The following is a 16,770-nucleotide window of genomic DNA, read 5'->3' as shown; positions in this document are numbered from 1 at the left end:
TGGGCGTATGTTTAGGCAGGTAATGGCGTGTGCAGATGGTTGGTTGGTTGGGTTGGGTTGGTTGGTGGGTGACTCGATCGAGTCTCGAGTCCACTTCAACCTTCCTTTGTTTTGGTTGGTATAATACTGAATTATAGTGATATATATATATATATATATATATATATATATATATATATATATATATATAAGAAAACATGGCAATTAACTTAAGATAATTATCTGGTCCAATAATTAATCCTTGACATTGACGAATACAATTTTGCGTCTGTACGTTTGACGTTTGGGACTATTTTTAGTATATTTTATTATGATACACCCGACTGGTTCTCGATGACGCATAGGCCTACTTTTTTTTTTTATTCTGAGCCTATATTATCCGAATATGGTAATCGTAGGAAAGAGTTATAAACGAAAAATATATGATTTTGTTATGTAGATATTTTCTATGGTCAAAGGGACAATAGAGAACCTTAGCAATTGCACGATATGCAATTATCCTATCACTAGTCTCATAGCATTTGTTTGGTTAACGTATATACCGTATTTATTCCTTATTATTTTTATAAGGATTGTTTTCTGTATGTTTTTATTAATTATGATACATTTATGGTGGCTTTTTCTCGAATTCATATTTGTTTTTTATTAAGCAAATCGGTAAACACTTTAACACTATAGTTACGTTTACAAAGTGAGTGCTTTTAAGCTATTAAGCTATAGAAGGATTGTTTTATGTATGTTTTTATTAATTATATGATGGATTTTCGGCGTTTTTTCTCGTATTTACATAATTATTTTTAAATCAAGCAATTCTGTTGACTTGGTAAATTATTTAAACCGCCCTGTTTCCTTGTATACAGGAAATTCATTCTGGCTAAGGGAGCTCCTATGTGCTCTCAGTTCATTTCCATATATCCAATAAATTTTTAAGTTATTGCTTTTGATGATAAAAGGTCAGTGTTAAGAGACCGGAAGTGCCTGTAAAATTCGTTGGTCACTTCTGTTGAAGCTGACTTGAAGGCCTCTTCCATTGCAATTATTTTAAACAGGGGAAAGATAGTATTATAGTACCATGCATTAATGGATATTGTATTTGGAGAATTTACGTGCAATTGTATATTATTATAAATCAATGTGTTAATTTATTGCTCCTTTCTGTATTTTCATGTTGTATTTCAAATGGCCGCTGTGTTGGTGGGCTTGTTCCATATGAATAAATGTTCACTTTCTGAATATCAATAATAATAATAATAATAATAATAATAATAATAAATACACATTAAGACACGTAACATGAATTCAAAACTGTGTTGAAATACGAGGGAATGTGAGGGATATCTGTGCGCTAAGGGCTGAGTTCTGAAGTCCAGACCAGGTCTTCTAAGACACCTCAGACAGAACTCTCTTATTAAGGGCTTCTTGGGGGGAACAAGAGATTATATGCAGGTACAAGGCCAAGCGAAATTATCATTATTATTATTGTTATTATTATTATTATTATTATTATTATTATTATTATTATTATTATTATTATTCAGAATATGAGCCTATCTATTCACATGGAACAAGCCCACCAAAGGGGCCACTGACTTGAAATTCAGGCTTATACAGAAGCAACAGAAGGTAAATACAGAAAAAGGAGATAACTTATTCGAAAAAAAAAACAGATAAATTAGAAAATTAGTGAATGAATAACAATGTAAAGTAATTTTTAAAGTAGAAGTTGAATTGCATTAGGGTTAGTAATGCATTGCATGTCTGTTGGAACCTCTGAACAAGTCCCAACAACAGAACAACTATATACTTGCAACATCTCGGTGGCAAATCTGCCAGCTTTAATATAGTATATATATTTTGTCCTGACGAAATCGCCCGCCAGGAAGGATATAATGGGACACACGAAATCTCGGTGGCAAAAGCCTCTGAACAAAAGGTGTTTTTGCCGTGACCGCCGTGTCGACCAATGGCGTCGACTTATAATAGACTCAGTTGACAATGTGTGAGCTCGAAGAACCCATGAGGAGGAAGAGGGGATGTGGGGGGGGGGGGGGGGGGGAGCTCTAGCTCTTGCAAATGTTGCTTGGCAACAGATGTTGGGATGGCAACAGGTGTACTAATATTCTTCGCCTGGTGCTACAGGGGTCTGATGGCAGACTGAGGGCGCCAAGACCTTTCTGGGGATTCCTCCTTGGGACCTGTTTCATAGACCTTGTGGTTGGTTGCACCAAGTCCATTGGCCCACACCGGGCTTTATATCCCTTTTATAACACCTTGGCACATTTCTGTAGACTAGGGCCCATGCTGATGTAAGCCGTCATGGTCTAAAGTCTAAACCAACCAACCACTTGTTTGGATGGGGTTAATTCAATGGCCACCAGCTCAGCAGTCAGTTGGTATGTTAGCTTAATCCCTAGTCAGGTGTAGCTGTTTTTGATTATCCTTTTCCAGGTAGCTTTCAGAGCAATAAAGATGGGAACAGTATACTGAGAGTATTTAGAGAAGAAGGAACAGATAGGCATCAAATATCTGGCCAAATAGGCGTATATAGAAATGCACACGAACCGCCTGTTTTCGAGCCGAGTGGTCCTCATGTCCACAGTAATGCCCCCATTAAAGAAAAGTTCGATAGTGTCACATTAAACAGTCGTTAATTAGGTATATTTGTTGCTCTAAATCTGCTCAGCAACAATAAGACCTTACACTTGTATACAACAGATGGTTCTGGACAGATCAGTCAAGCGGTAAAATTTTATGTTGACACTTCTCAGGCTGGTGATAAACTGTTTGAAATGTCAGATTTAATGACCATAACATCATCCCAATCTTAAAAGTCCTGCTAAAGGTGGAGGCAAAACGTCCTGTATACCTTCTTCCCTTACCATTATCCCTACAGTAATGGGCCAGTTGCCTGATGCGCCTTTCCTTACAACATCAGACATGGTTTATCATTTGGAAATTGGGTTTTTACGCCGCATGCCTTGCTGTCATCAACCACAGTTATTGGCGGCGGTGGGCGTCGCCTCTGACTAAAAAAGTAAGACTGCAAGGTAGCAGTTTCCACAGTTATTGGCTGTGGGCGTAGCCTTTGACTAAAAAGTCCACCTGCATGGCACCAGTTGCCACAGCTATTGGGGGTGGGCCTCGCCTTTGACTAAAAAGTAAGACTGCATGGCAGCGGTTTCCACAGATATTGGCGGTAGACCTGGCCTTTTACTAAAAAAGTAAGACTGCAAGGCAGCAGTTTCCACAGTTATTGGCGTTGGGCGTAACCTTTTACTAAAACGTAAGACTGCAAGGCAGCACTTTTCACAGTTATTGACAGTGGGCCTAGTTTTTTTACTAAAAAAGTAAGACTGCAAGGCAGCAGTTTCCAGTTATTGGCGTTGGGCCTGGCCTTTTACTGAAATGTAAGACTGCAAGGCAGCAATTTCCACAGTTATTGGCAGTGGGCCTGGCCATTTACTAAAAAAGTATGACTGCAAGACAGCATCTGACCTTTTAGTCGCCTTTTGCGACACGCAGGACCTACGGTGGTAGTATTCTTACAATCCTTGTACCAAATGCTTAACAACCTCTACGGGCTGCTCTATGAGCAAGAGCCCGTGCTGGCATAAGGCCAGCTTAATCTCAAATAAAAACAGCTTAGCAATTCCCTAAAGTCTCAAAAGAGCTCTGTCGTAATTGTGGAGAAAACTGAAACTGCAAAGTACACACTTGTCTCTGTAGCCATCTCAGATTATTGCTTGTCATAGACCACCAACACCATGCCCCAACAATCAGATGAGATTTTTAAAAACTCTGATGAATGTCAGCGTCTACAGTAGCTTATATAGTATAGGCTCTCTCAGCCGTCCAGATTACAGGTACAGTGCAATAAAATAGTCGTGTTCTGAGATGCTGCAGAAGCATCACTCATACCAAAGGTTTTGACAGAAGCAAACACCAATTCTTAGCTCACACTGTCAAACGTGTATTATTATTATTATTATTATTATTATTATTATTATTATTATTATTATTATTATTATTATTATGTTAAAACTAATCGCAGTTTGTAACGAATTAATCTTATACAGGATCTTTTCAAATCATCTGATAATTCGCTGTTTCTGACTCAGTTAGGTTGAGTCAGGAAAACGAATTATCAGAAGGATTTGAAAAGACCCTGTACTATAAGATTAATTCGTTCAAAACAGCCATTATTTTGTAACAAAAATATATCAAAGAAGGTCTACTCCCTGCATTTATTATTATTATTATTATTATTATTATTATTATTATTATTATTATTTTTTTTTTTTTTTTTTTTTTTTTTTTTTTTTTTTTTTTTTTTTTTTTTTTGCTCTATCACAGTCGTCCAATTCGACTGGGTGGTATTTATAGTGTGGGGTTCCGGGTTGCATCCTGCCTCCTTAGGAGTCCATCACTTTCCTTACTATGTGTGCCGTTTCTAGGATCACACTCTCTGCATGAGCCCTGGAGCTACTTCAGCCTCTAGTTTTTCTAGATTCCTTTCAGGGATCTTGGGATCTTGCCTAGTGCTCCTATGATTATGGGTACGATTTCCACTGGCATATCCCATATCCTTCTTATTTCTATTTTCAGATCTTGATACTTATCCATTTTTTCCCTCTCTTTCTCTTCAACTCTGGTGTCCCATGGTATTGCGACATCAATGAGTGATACTTTCTTCTTGACTTTGTCAATCAACGTCACTTCTGGTCTGTTTGCACGTATCACCCTATCCGTTCTGATACCATAGTCCAGAGGATCTTTGCCTGATCGTTTTCTATCACTCCCTCAGGTTGGTGTTCGTACCACTTATTACTGCAAGGTAGCTGATGTTTCTTGCACAGGCTCCAGTGGAGGGCTTTTGCCACTGAATCATGCCTCTTTTTGTACTGGTTCTGTGCAAGTGCCGAGCATTCACTTGCTATGTGGTTTATGGTTTCATTTTTCATATTGCACTTCCTACATATGTGAGAGATGTTATTTCCGTCTATCGTTCTTTGAACATATCTGGTTCTTAGGGCCTGATCTTGTGCCGCTGTTATCATTCCTTCAGTTTCCTTCTTTAGCTCTCCCCTCCGTAGCCATTGCCAATTGTCATCGCTGGCTAGTTCTTTAGTCTGTCTATGTATTGTCCGTGCATTGGTTTGTTGTGCCAGTCCTCTGTTCTGTCTGTCTTTCTCCGTCTCTGTATATTTCTGGGTCTTCGTCTACTTTTATTAGTCCTTCTTCCCATGCACTCTTTAGCCACTCGTCTTCACTGGTTTTCAGATATTGCCCCAGTGCTCTCTTCTCAATGTTGACGCAGTCCTCTATACTTAGTAGTCCTCTCTCTCCTTCCTTTCGTGTTATGTATAGTCTGTCCGTATTTGCTCTTGGGTGTAGTGATTTGTGTATTGTCATATGTTTCCTGGTTTTGCTGATCTATGCTGCGGAGTTCTGCCTTCGTCCATTCCACTATTCCTGCGCTGTATCTGATTATTATTATTATTATTATTATTATTATTATTATTATTATTATTATTATTATTATTATATGTTAAAACTAATCGCAGTTTGTAACGAATTAATCTTATACAGGATCTTTTCAAATCATCTGATAATTCGTGTTTCTGACTCAGTTAGGTTGAGTCAGGAAAACGAATTATCAGAAGGATTTGAAAAGACCCTGTACTATAAGATTAATTCGTTCAAAACAGCCATTATTTTGTAACAAAAATATATCAAAGAAGGTCTACTCCCTGCATTTATTATTATTATTATTATTATTATTATTATTATTATTATTATTATTATTATTAATCATTCAGCAAGTGAAATTTGCCTTCAGGGTTATTGTGAACCATCGTCTTATCAAAATATTTTTGAAATAAGTCAAGTATTACGTCTAGGCCTTGAAGAGGTATTGGTTATATTCTCTCGGCTGGGCGCGCACCAAGCTACTAGTAGTATTACTAGCTACTTAATTAACAATCATGACATGACCTACAATCTTCCATGAGAGCAGCAGCTATAAAGGCCAGGTATAATCCCAGTTTGTCGTCAGGCTGATAGATAGATAGATAGATAGATAGATTACTCCCCCAGCATTCATTACGAGAAGGGATTACAGGAAGGGGTTACAGGGCTACATTTTGTAACTGTAGGGAGCATACATAGGCCTAATGAGATCAGCAAAAGGTCTATCTATATAAGCACTGGATTTGCAAACATGAGAGAAAGTAAACTGTAGTAGGAACCTTGTACTACGTTGATAATTAACTTATTTATTTGCAGTTGGATGTATTGATTTGTTATTTATCTGTTTTTTCTATTAATTGCCTCAACCCTTTCTGTATTTTCCATTACAATATGGTACTACTTCTCTCGTATGAACTCTGTATTGGGCATTTGGTGGGCTTGTTCCTTATGAATAATAGGGTTCATCTTCTGAATATTAATATTAATAATGATATCTAAAATAAAAGCCTGTGAAATAAAGAATAGCTTTGTTCATCGTGCAAAGAACGAGAGACGAAGAAAACAATGGAGAGAGAGAGAGAGAGTAGATCGAGTTGTGTGGTTCATCGTGAGGGAGAGAGATATGCTGTTGCCTGCCTGGGTAATTGGTGGCATTCTGTAATTTATTCCTCCTGCCCTTTATTGACATGCACTTCCATGCCCCGTGCCACGAGGAAGCTTTCTTGTCCTGGAACGGCTCTCTTACTGTATATCTGTGTTATTACCAGACTCGATCGACATAGCTCTGCTCCCATCTCGAGTATGGGAGTCAACTCTTCAGCGCTAGGCTGATGTTGTAGCAGGAATTAATCGTGAAAATGAAGAAGGCTTCTTGTTATATATATATATATATATATATATATATATATATAATATATATATATATATATATACATACATACATACATACATAATACATAAATACATACTACATAACATATAAGAGCCTTCTCCATTTTCACGAGTTGTATATGGACTAAATTCAACTCTTTGAGCGTTAGGCCGATGTTTGAAGGGATTGTGAAAATGAAGAAGGCTTTTTTGTTATATATATATATTATATATATATATATATATATATATATATATATATATATATATATATGACTGATAAAAATGTTGTCACAAAAGAAATCCATCTACCTGAAGAGGGAGACAGCAGTTTCTGAAATATAGTATTTTCTCTCTATATTTTGGCGTTTTTATGGGCTCCCTTTTATGATATATATATTATATATATTATATATATATATATATATATATATATATATATATATATATATGTATACCATATATATATATATATAATATATATATATATATATATATATATATATATGTATATATATATATATATAAACAGACTTATTCTTATTCCTGTCAGGGAATGTGGCTCTATAACATGATAGTACTACCATATCCCATATGCGCTGCTGTATAGGCGTTGCCAGAGACTGTTCGCAGCGTCATTTTTTTTTTTTTTTTTTTTTTTTTACTGTACTTCCGTTCATATTGTCAGTAATCCTTCTCACTTGTTTTGCCCTCTCTCCTAACGATCGTTTGATAGTGCTTCAAGTTCATCTGCTTTGAGGTTTTCCTCATGTCACGTCTTACAATTTTTTTTTTCTTTTTTTTATTTAACTCCTGGCCAGTTTTATGAGCCTAGGCTAAACTATATTGTTCCCAGTGTAAAATATGATTATTTGTAACATTTACATAACTGTGGATTTGTTTCTCCATTTGAAGACTCGTGTTACTGTGAGGAGTTTTTGATTTATTATTATTATTATTATTATTATTATTATTATTATTATTATTATTATTATTGGCTAAAAAAAATCCACAGATATGTAAATGTACCTACATTTAAATTTAAAACTTTAAGGTCCTTAACGTTTTAAATATAAATATATGTAACATTTACATAACTGTGGATTTGTTTCTCCATCTGGAGACTCGTGTTACTGTGAGGAGTTTTTGATTTATTATTATTATTATTATTATTATTATTATTATTATTATTATTGTTGTTGTTGTTGTTGTTGTTGTTGTTGTTATATTATTATCGAGAGGATGCATTTATTTATCTAGAACAAGCCCACCAAAAGGGGCCAACAACTTTAAATTCTAACTTAACAAAGATGGCTTCCATCTGAGAGAAGAGGTACAACAAGGCGACAGGAAATCCAGAAAGAAGAGGTCAGTGATGAGAGAAGAAGAAGAAGGAGAAAAAAACATATTTACGAAAGCGATAAACAAACAGGGCAGATTATTTAAGCAAATATTAGAATGACCAAGAAGACAAATACAAGGAAGACGAAGCAGAAGTTTGACGTCGTAAGAGTTGGTCATCAGATGGCGATAGTTAGATCCAGTGGTGTGGTTAAACTATTTTAATAATAATATGATAATAATTATACAAGGATGATAATGTTAACAGGTTGTAACCGTCTTTTGAATATGGGATTCATGAGGAAGGTCCTCTATAAGAAGTATAATTGACCTTAAAGATCAGAAGGTAGAGTCGTTTGAGCATTCACCAATGCCAGCTTGGAGCCGTAGGGGGATAGGTCTAGTGCCTAGTGCCGCCAGTGCACCTCATGCGGCGCACTGTATGTAGATATGACGATTTTTTTTTATTCACAATTTCCGTTTCAGCCCCGTGAATGACCTTGTAGGTCACAGCGTTTGTGTAAGTACTTGGCTGAATTGGCTATTTCGTTCTTTTTTTTTTTTAGAGAGAGAGAGAGAGGAACATCATTTATATATATATATATATATATATATATATATATATATATATATGTGTGTGTGTGTGTGTGTGTGTGTGTGTATGCATGTATGTATTAGGCTTTAAATAGCTGTTTAAGCTCCACATATACTGGGAAAATTAACATCCTGTCGACAACTACTGCTCAGAATGCCAGCCATCTCTGTGTAGATTTTTGCTACGGTTAAGATAATTGGCCCCATATTCCAGCCTTCGCTCTAGTTGCAAACTGGGTAAACTTCTTCTGTCTGGACAGAATTTCCCAATAATGTTTTTTTTTTATGGACCAGGCTCCTAACAGTCCCAGTGGTACGTACAGATCAGGAACGCTTACTGGGATCACTCACTTCGTCAGCGACATGATTATGGCCACACTCGAGTAGTTTCAGGCCCTATCTACACTTTTACTTCATCAGTGACATCATTATGGCCACACTCGAATACTTTCAGGCCCTATCTACACTTTTTCAGGTGCAAATAAGTGACATGTACGTGAAAGCTTTCGCCTCTACTTTGTATTCAGCGTCTGCCGCTCGTATTGCAGCTGCGAGTACACCTACAGACCTATTTCGGTGCCACAGCCATCTATCTGCACAGCTGAAGATGGCCAGTTCTGTCGAACGTCCGTCGATCCACTCTTTCGTGGCCCAGTCCTGGAGTTGGTGACCCAGTCCTGGAGTTGGTGGCCCAGTTCTGGAGTTGGTGGCCCAGTTCTGGAGTTGGTGGCCCAGTTCTGAACTTGGCGTGGTTGTCGACCCACTCTTCCGTGGCCCGGTTCTGGAGTTGGTGTGGTTCCTAATTTGTTAGACAGGAGCAGTTTTTACAGAATGACGTTTTGAAGCATTTTGCATCATGCCACCTGAACGTGGAATGAGGTGGTGGGGAAAGACATCCATGTGACAGTATAATGTCATGGACGCGTTGGCAACTAGTCGCTCACACATCATAGACACATCTTAGTAGACAGGTTGAAAACAAGTCAACGACTTCATGGTAATCTTAACTGGTGCTTTCATACTGTTCGGCCATCTGGCATTTGCCAAAGACTCGTTCTCCTCTTATGGTGGCTGACTTGTTTTCAGCACGTTTGTGATACGTATGCAACCAGTCACCGTCATGTCAATCGTTTTATTGTAGTGTGGTTGCACCTTTAGAGTAATGGAGAGAGGTTTGGACAAGGGCGTCCTGAAAATTGGTTCGATCGTTAGGAAAGCGAGACGGTTAAGCCAGGGAAGTTCAAGGAGTTTCCCTGATGGTTCAGAAACCAATAGCATTCAAGGATGAACCCTGGAACTGTGCTATGGTTCATTGTCTATAACATCACAGACAACAAATAGAGCTTTGTCTTAATCTAGTTCATCAACCTTGATGAGTTCCCTGTAAGGGGGTAGTGCCGTCAGTGCACCTCATGCAGCTCGCTGAAGGTGTTAACCTGTTGTTCTCAGCAGCTTCCCTTCGGCCCCTAGCTGCAAGCCCTTTCATTCCTTTGACTGCACCTCCGTTCATATTCTTTTTCTTCCACATCTAACTTTTCACCGTCTACTGACATCTGACACCCACCACCCACCGTATTGAAACTGTAAGTGGCCTCCACTGGGTGCCTACACACTCAACTCCTTTGTTTTTATACATACATAATATCCTCAGATTATGGCCCCCAGTTTGGGAACCACTATGTTACACCTTTCAAACCTTCTCACTGGTCATTTTCGTTTCAAGGCTGAATGACCTCATTGGTCCCCGTGTTTGTCCTTTGGCCTAAATGCTATGTTCTATTCTACCGAGGCTATTTGTTCTGACAATATGCTCACAATAAGTCGCTAGTTACTAACAAATAGCACCCTTCGTGTGATTTATATGAATGAGCCTTAAATCTGTAGAAATAGGTCCCAGCGATTAGTGAAGAATCTTGAAGAATCTTTTTTGCTTATATGGTTGCGTGCATCCTATCGGAAAATAGTCAGACAAGAGCTGTTAAAGCTCAATCTGATGTTCCTGTTCAGGTTTGATTGTCACAGCATTTCTGACTTGCTAGAACTAGAGACGAAGCGGCGCCATGGGCAAAAATGTCTTCTTTGGCTTATTTCTTAGTTTGAGATGAAGATTGGAAAATGACGAAATAACGAAAAAAGAAGAAGAAGAAGGGCCGGCTTAGTAAAGATTACAGAGGTGATAAGAGAGTCACGATTGGTAAGGAGGAACCTATTATAGGAAGAAGATCGAGAGGAGGAGGAGGAGGAGGAGGAACCTATTAGAGGAAGAAGACAGAGAATGAGATGCTGAGATAAAGTGAAGGAAGATATTATGGAGAGAAGAGGTTTGGTGGAAGATGATGCTTCTGACAGAAGGCAGCTGAGAAGAGGAAGGGAAGGCGCACAAGCAACCGGCCCCTTAACGTAGGGATATTGGTGGGAAAGAAGAAGAAGAGGAGAAGGTTTGAAATGAAGTAACAACAGCAAATCGACAGAGAGAACATGGAGATGGTGCTGTTTTAGCGGGCAAAACACCGCAAGGTTCTTTTGGGCTGGGATTTGGTGGACGACTAAAAGGCTGAATCAGATAATTGGCTGAGCACCTCAGTGGCGTGGTTGGTATGGTCTTTGCCGGCCACCTCGGTGGCCGCGAGTTCGATTCTCGGACATTCCATTGAGGGGTCAGAGATGTGTATTTCTGGTGATGGAAGTTCATTCTCGACGTGGTTCGGAAGTCACGTATAAAGCTGTTGATCCCATTGCTGAATAATCGCTGAGTTCCGTGCATTGTAAAAATACCATACAAACAAACAAACAGAGAATTGTCTGATACTGCATACAGAAGTGAAATGATACTTAGTCCAGTGTGATATATATTGCTATAGGACATAAATCATGGTATGACAGCGCAACTATCCAAAACCTTCTGTCGGTTTGAGAGTATGCAAAGCTTTTTAAGATGAATATTTGGAGTCAGATGGCAGGATAGGGCAAGAAACAGTATCTTAAAAGGAGTCTGTGGATGTTCCATAAGAAGATGAGATCATGACTAGCAGGGAGATGGAGATAGCTTGGATGCTGTGCAGTTGGAACTACTACTTCAGAAGTTCAAGCGACCCTTGTACAGTTCAACTTGTATTTCAATGTTTTGCTTACCATTTTTATATTTATTTATCAGTTTGTTAATTTGTTGATTAATAACGGATCTCTTTCTATATTTTTCATGACTACCTTCTTTCGAATGAACACCTTAATATTCTTTGGAAGCTTCAATTGCAAGTCAGTGGCCCCAGGGGATGGGCAGTTTCCTATGAATAGGGTTCATCTTCTGAATATACAATATGTGGGAGAATAATAATGTCAGCTAAGTTCCTGTGGGCACTATAGAGTTTGGAAGACCCAGACCATCTTGGATGAGAACTACGAGTAGACAAGCTTGGGCTAGTGGAGACTTGTGGAAGACAAGGCACAGGAAGGAGAGACGTGTGGCAGAATGTTGTTTAGTTTCATCCAGATTTTTGTTTAGTTAAGCAGATTCTGCAGTTTCAGGCATCCCAATATTCCTGAGCTTTGTAAGTGATTCCACATTCGAGGAAGCCAAAATATCTTACATTAAAAAGGCTGGTATGGTGGTTAGTGTCGTGACGTGCTGCTCAGATGTTACTCGTTTGCTTCTCCCTCCGGGTTATGGAGAATGACTGGCTCTGTATCGTGCTTAGTTACCGCTGCAGTGTTGGGCGGAACTTTAGCGGTGGGAGGTTGCAACCAACATTCTTTGGAAGCTTGAATTTCAGATTAATGGGCCCTTTTTGTGCTCGTTCCGTATGAATAGGGTTTTCATCCACAGACATGATGATAATGATAACAATTCAGAGTAAATTGAAACAATGCATTTGGGACCTTTGGATTCTGTACTGTTGTCTGTTCTGGTACAACTGCCAGCAAAATAGCAAAATGAAAGTGTGAATTTGGGTAAATCAGTTATGTATTTACAGGGTTTTAAAACTGAGGCTTGACAGCAAGATGTAACTCTCTGTGAGTTCTTTCCTTCCCACAGAAATTGAGAATGAGCAGTTTGCAGTGTAGGCAGTCATGAAAGGGACACCTCCAGTATAACCAGGCTGGTTTTGAATAGCCAATATTATACTTTTTGCTCTTTTTCTTGAGATCTTCAGCTGTGAAAACCCACTGACTGTAAGAAACCCTAGAGGGCTCCCAAGGGAAACCAGCCACCAGAGACAGTCAAGTTATAGGTTAAGTTGATAGATATAAAAAATATGAGGGAGTAGACTCCATAGCAGAGTGATGCTACCAGTGCACCTCATGTAGTGCACTGAAGGCATTACCTAAGGTTGCTTGCAGTGTCCTTTCCGCCCTAATTACAACCCCTTTTATTCCATGGGTTAGTGCCGTCCGTGCACCTCATGCAGTGCACTGTAGGCATTACTTGAGGTACTTCGCAGCGTGCCTTCGGTCCCTAGCTGCAACCCCTTTCGTTCCTTTTACTGTACCTCCCTTCATATTCTCTTTCTTCCATCATACTTTCCTCAACCCTCTCCTGACTATTGATTCATATTGCAATTGAGCACTGAATGACCTCAAAGGTCCCAGTGCTTGGCCTTGGCCTAAATTCTATATATATTCAGTTCAAACAACCCCTTTCCATCCCTTTTATTACACCTCTGTTCATATTCTCTCTCTTCCAACTTGCTTTCCAGCCGTCTCCTAACAACATTGTTTTGAGTGCTGAATGACCTCATTGGTCCCAGCGCTTGGCCTGTGGCCTAGAATTTATGACTCCAATTCCAGGTAGGAAACTGGAAATAAAACCAATTCGCCAGGAATGAATTTGCTCTTCGCCCATATGTTTGGGGACTGAGGAGATTCCAGGGACCGCCTCAGTGGCGTGGTCGGTGTGGACTTGGCCTGCCACCTCGGTGGGTCGCGAGTTCGATGCTCGGGCATTCCATTAAGGGGTCAGACATGTGTATTTCTGGTAATAGAAGTTCACCCTTGACGTGGTTCGGAAGTCACGTATAAAACCATTGGTCCCATTGCTGAATAATCGTTACTGGTTCCATGCAACGTAAAAACACCATACAAACAAACAAACAGACAACTGCACTAGGAAGCTAACTGTTCCACATACCTATCTGTAGCCAGGCTATAACTCCTAGTGAACCGGGTAGTAGTTTACTTTTGGGAGATTTGAAAATACGCTCGCACCTCAAGCGTTCATTTTGACAGTCCTTTAAAAGTTCTTCAGTGCCACCAGAACCTTGTCACACTTCAGATTCTTTTGTCGTACCATTGTTAAAAGGTCTTTCTCTCTCTCTCTCTCCCTCCCGTTTGGATGTTTGCCATCTCAAGATGTATATATTGTATTGGTGGGATAAAATTGACTTAAGTGTTGATGACTGGTCTATTTGGACACATAGGCCCAAACACAGTTCAGACTGTCGGTGTGGTACAAGATTCTGTTTTGTCGTCTTCACAAGCTGTATTTTAACAGAGAATACCCCTATTGCCTCTAGCACCTGTGCCCCTAGAACTTAGAGCCAGTATCTGCTAGGTATTCAGTTTTCAAGGCTAGCAGTATAATAAACATTATGTTGGGAGACCACAATACGACGCTACCCTTAGCCAAAGGGTTGTCATTTCCCTGACTACAAAACTGGAATACATAATTATGGTGATTTCGTCAGTGCAAATATCTCTCATAGAGAAGCTGTAATGTACGTATTAATTCATAGGTTGATTTGGGAATATGGACAAGATTGCTCTCAGGCAGAGATAGGAAAACATACTAATGATTGTTAGGTTGGATGACAGGGAAAGTGAAGTGGTTAACTAAGAAACAAGTACTGGTTACTGGTCAAAAGATTGGCATGGGTGATGAGACAGTTCATTGTGTTCTGTTAAGAAACTGGAGAATGAAAAGGTGACATAAACAAATTGTATAACTTGGAATTCACGGAAATTTAAGCCACCAGTCACATTTGCTCCTTAGGGGATTAGTTCTGTCAGCGCACCCCACGTGGCGTACTGTACGCATTACTTAAGGGGTCTTTGCAGCATCCCTTTGTCCCCTAGCTGCAACCTCTTATCATTCCTCCTACTGTACCTCCGTTCATCGTCTCGTCATTCCATCTGACTTTCCACCCTCTCTAACAATTGTTTCATAGTGCAGCTGCAAAAGGGGTTCCTCCTCCTATTTATACACCTTTCAAACCTTCATGCTGTCGCCGTTTTAGTGCTGAATGACCTCATAGGTCCCAGCGCTTGGCCTTTGGCCTAAATCCTATACTCTGTCTATCTCTACCAGTCATATTTGTGAGGCTACTTTGCTGGCAGCATTCAGCAGGGTGTGGCCTCCCGAAGGATTAGATATTTTGACGTGGCTAGGAACCAATTGGTCACCTAGCAACGGGACCTACAGCTTATTGTGGGATCCGAACCACACTAAATCGGAGAAATGAATTTCTATCACCAGAAATCAACTCATCTGATTCCGCGTTGGCCGAGCCGAGATTGTTGGCTAGGAAGCTTTGTGCAGACGACAGAGGAGAGTGGCGCAGTGTATATGATCTTGCACTCATCACCTGAAGGATGAGTGTGAGAGACACTGGCTGATAAACTTTTACGTTTCATCTATACACCGCAGTCCTTATTGATTGACTGACATTCGCTTACTAATCATGGGGTAGTATTTATACCTTTGCAACTATTGTGTGGAGAGAGAGAGAGAGAGAGAGAGAGAGAGAGAGAGAGAGAGAGAGAGAGAGAGAGAGAGTACACCAACCAGCGTGAAAGGGGGGCTAGCAAGAAGAACGATCTCGTGGGGCAGCGAGGGTAAAGGATATAATGTACTTAAAAGTCCCAGAGACGTGACCGAGACACCGAATGAAAAATTAACCTTAATGTGACTTATTTTTTTCCCCATCTTCTTCTTCTTCTTCTTCTTCTTCTTGGTGTGTGTGTTGGGGGGGGGGGAGGGATGGGGAATGGGAAACTGTTAAGAAAACTGCCTAAGTAGGTACTACTTCTTCTTCTTCCTCTTCTTCTTTTTCTTCACTTTGCATATGAGAGTGGAGAAGGAGCCCCCATCTTATCACTGAGGTCAGGCATGTGAATGTATTTATATGTTAATGTATATTTGAGCTTCTCCTCTCTCGAATTCGAGTAAATATTCTCGTGAATATCTTTCTGGTGTTTTTTTTGGTTTTTTTTCTATTTATTTTATTTTATTTATTTATTTTTTTGTATGATGCCTGTAGTAGTATATACGAGTGGGATTTTTAAGTATGACTTTTTGTTTTTATTATTATTTAATAATATATTATATTATATAATATATTATATATATATTATTAAAATATTATCTATATATAATATATATATATAGTAATATATATATTATATTTATATATTTATATATTTATGCGAAATGGTAAAAAAGGTTTGATGTAGACCTTAGTTTACATATCCAGTATGATTTCTATTTATAACCTGTGTATTCAAGTAAGTTTTTTTTTATATTTAAAGCCAGCATTTACGAGTAGGAATTATTTTATTTATAGCCTGTGTATTCAAGTAGGAACTATTTTATATATAGCCAGCATTTACAGGTATGAAATTTTTAAATTATAGCCAGCATTTACAAGTAGGATTTATTCTATGTATAATCAGTATATACCAGTAGGATTTCTTTTATTCTATGGACAGCATTTACAAGGCAGGAAATTTTTAAATTGTATAGCAGCATTTACAAGTAGATTTATCTATGTATAGTCAGTATATCCGTATTGGATTTCTTTTATTTGTATAGACCAGCATTTTAAAAGCGGTATTTTTTCTATTTATAGCCAGCATTTACAAGTAGGAATTATTCTATGTGTAGCCAGTATATACCAGTAGGATTCTTTTCATTTATAGCCAGCATTTACAAGTAGGAATTATTTCAATTATAGCCAGCATTTACAAGTAGGAATTATTTCATTTATAGCCAGCATTTACACG

At 38.7% G+C, this 16,770-nt stretch overlaps 1 protein-coding gene across 4 annotated transcripts in view; it reads left to right on the top strand.

The window, feature by feature from the left end:
* Positions 1 to 16,770, top strand: part of LOC135199344 (high affinity cAMP-specific and IBMX-insensitive 3',5'-cyclic phosphodiesterase 8B-like) — a 187,675-nt gene that overhangs the window by 1,534 nt on the left and 169,371 nt on the right. The gene's annotated exons all lie outside the window — the stretch shown is intronic.

This window comes from Macrobrachium nipponense, chromosome 25 (assembly GCF_015104395.2).
Source record: "Macrobrachium nipponense isolate FS-2020 chromosome 25, ASM1510439v2, whole genome shotgun sequence".
Lineage (NCBI taxonomy): Eukaryota > Metazoa > Arthropoda > Malacostraca > Decapoda > Palaemonidae > Macrobrachium > Macrobrachium nipponense.
This window is presented reverse-complemented; position numbering and strand designations above follow the sequence as displayed.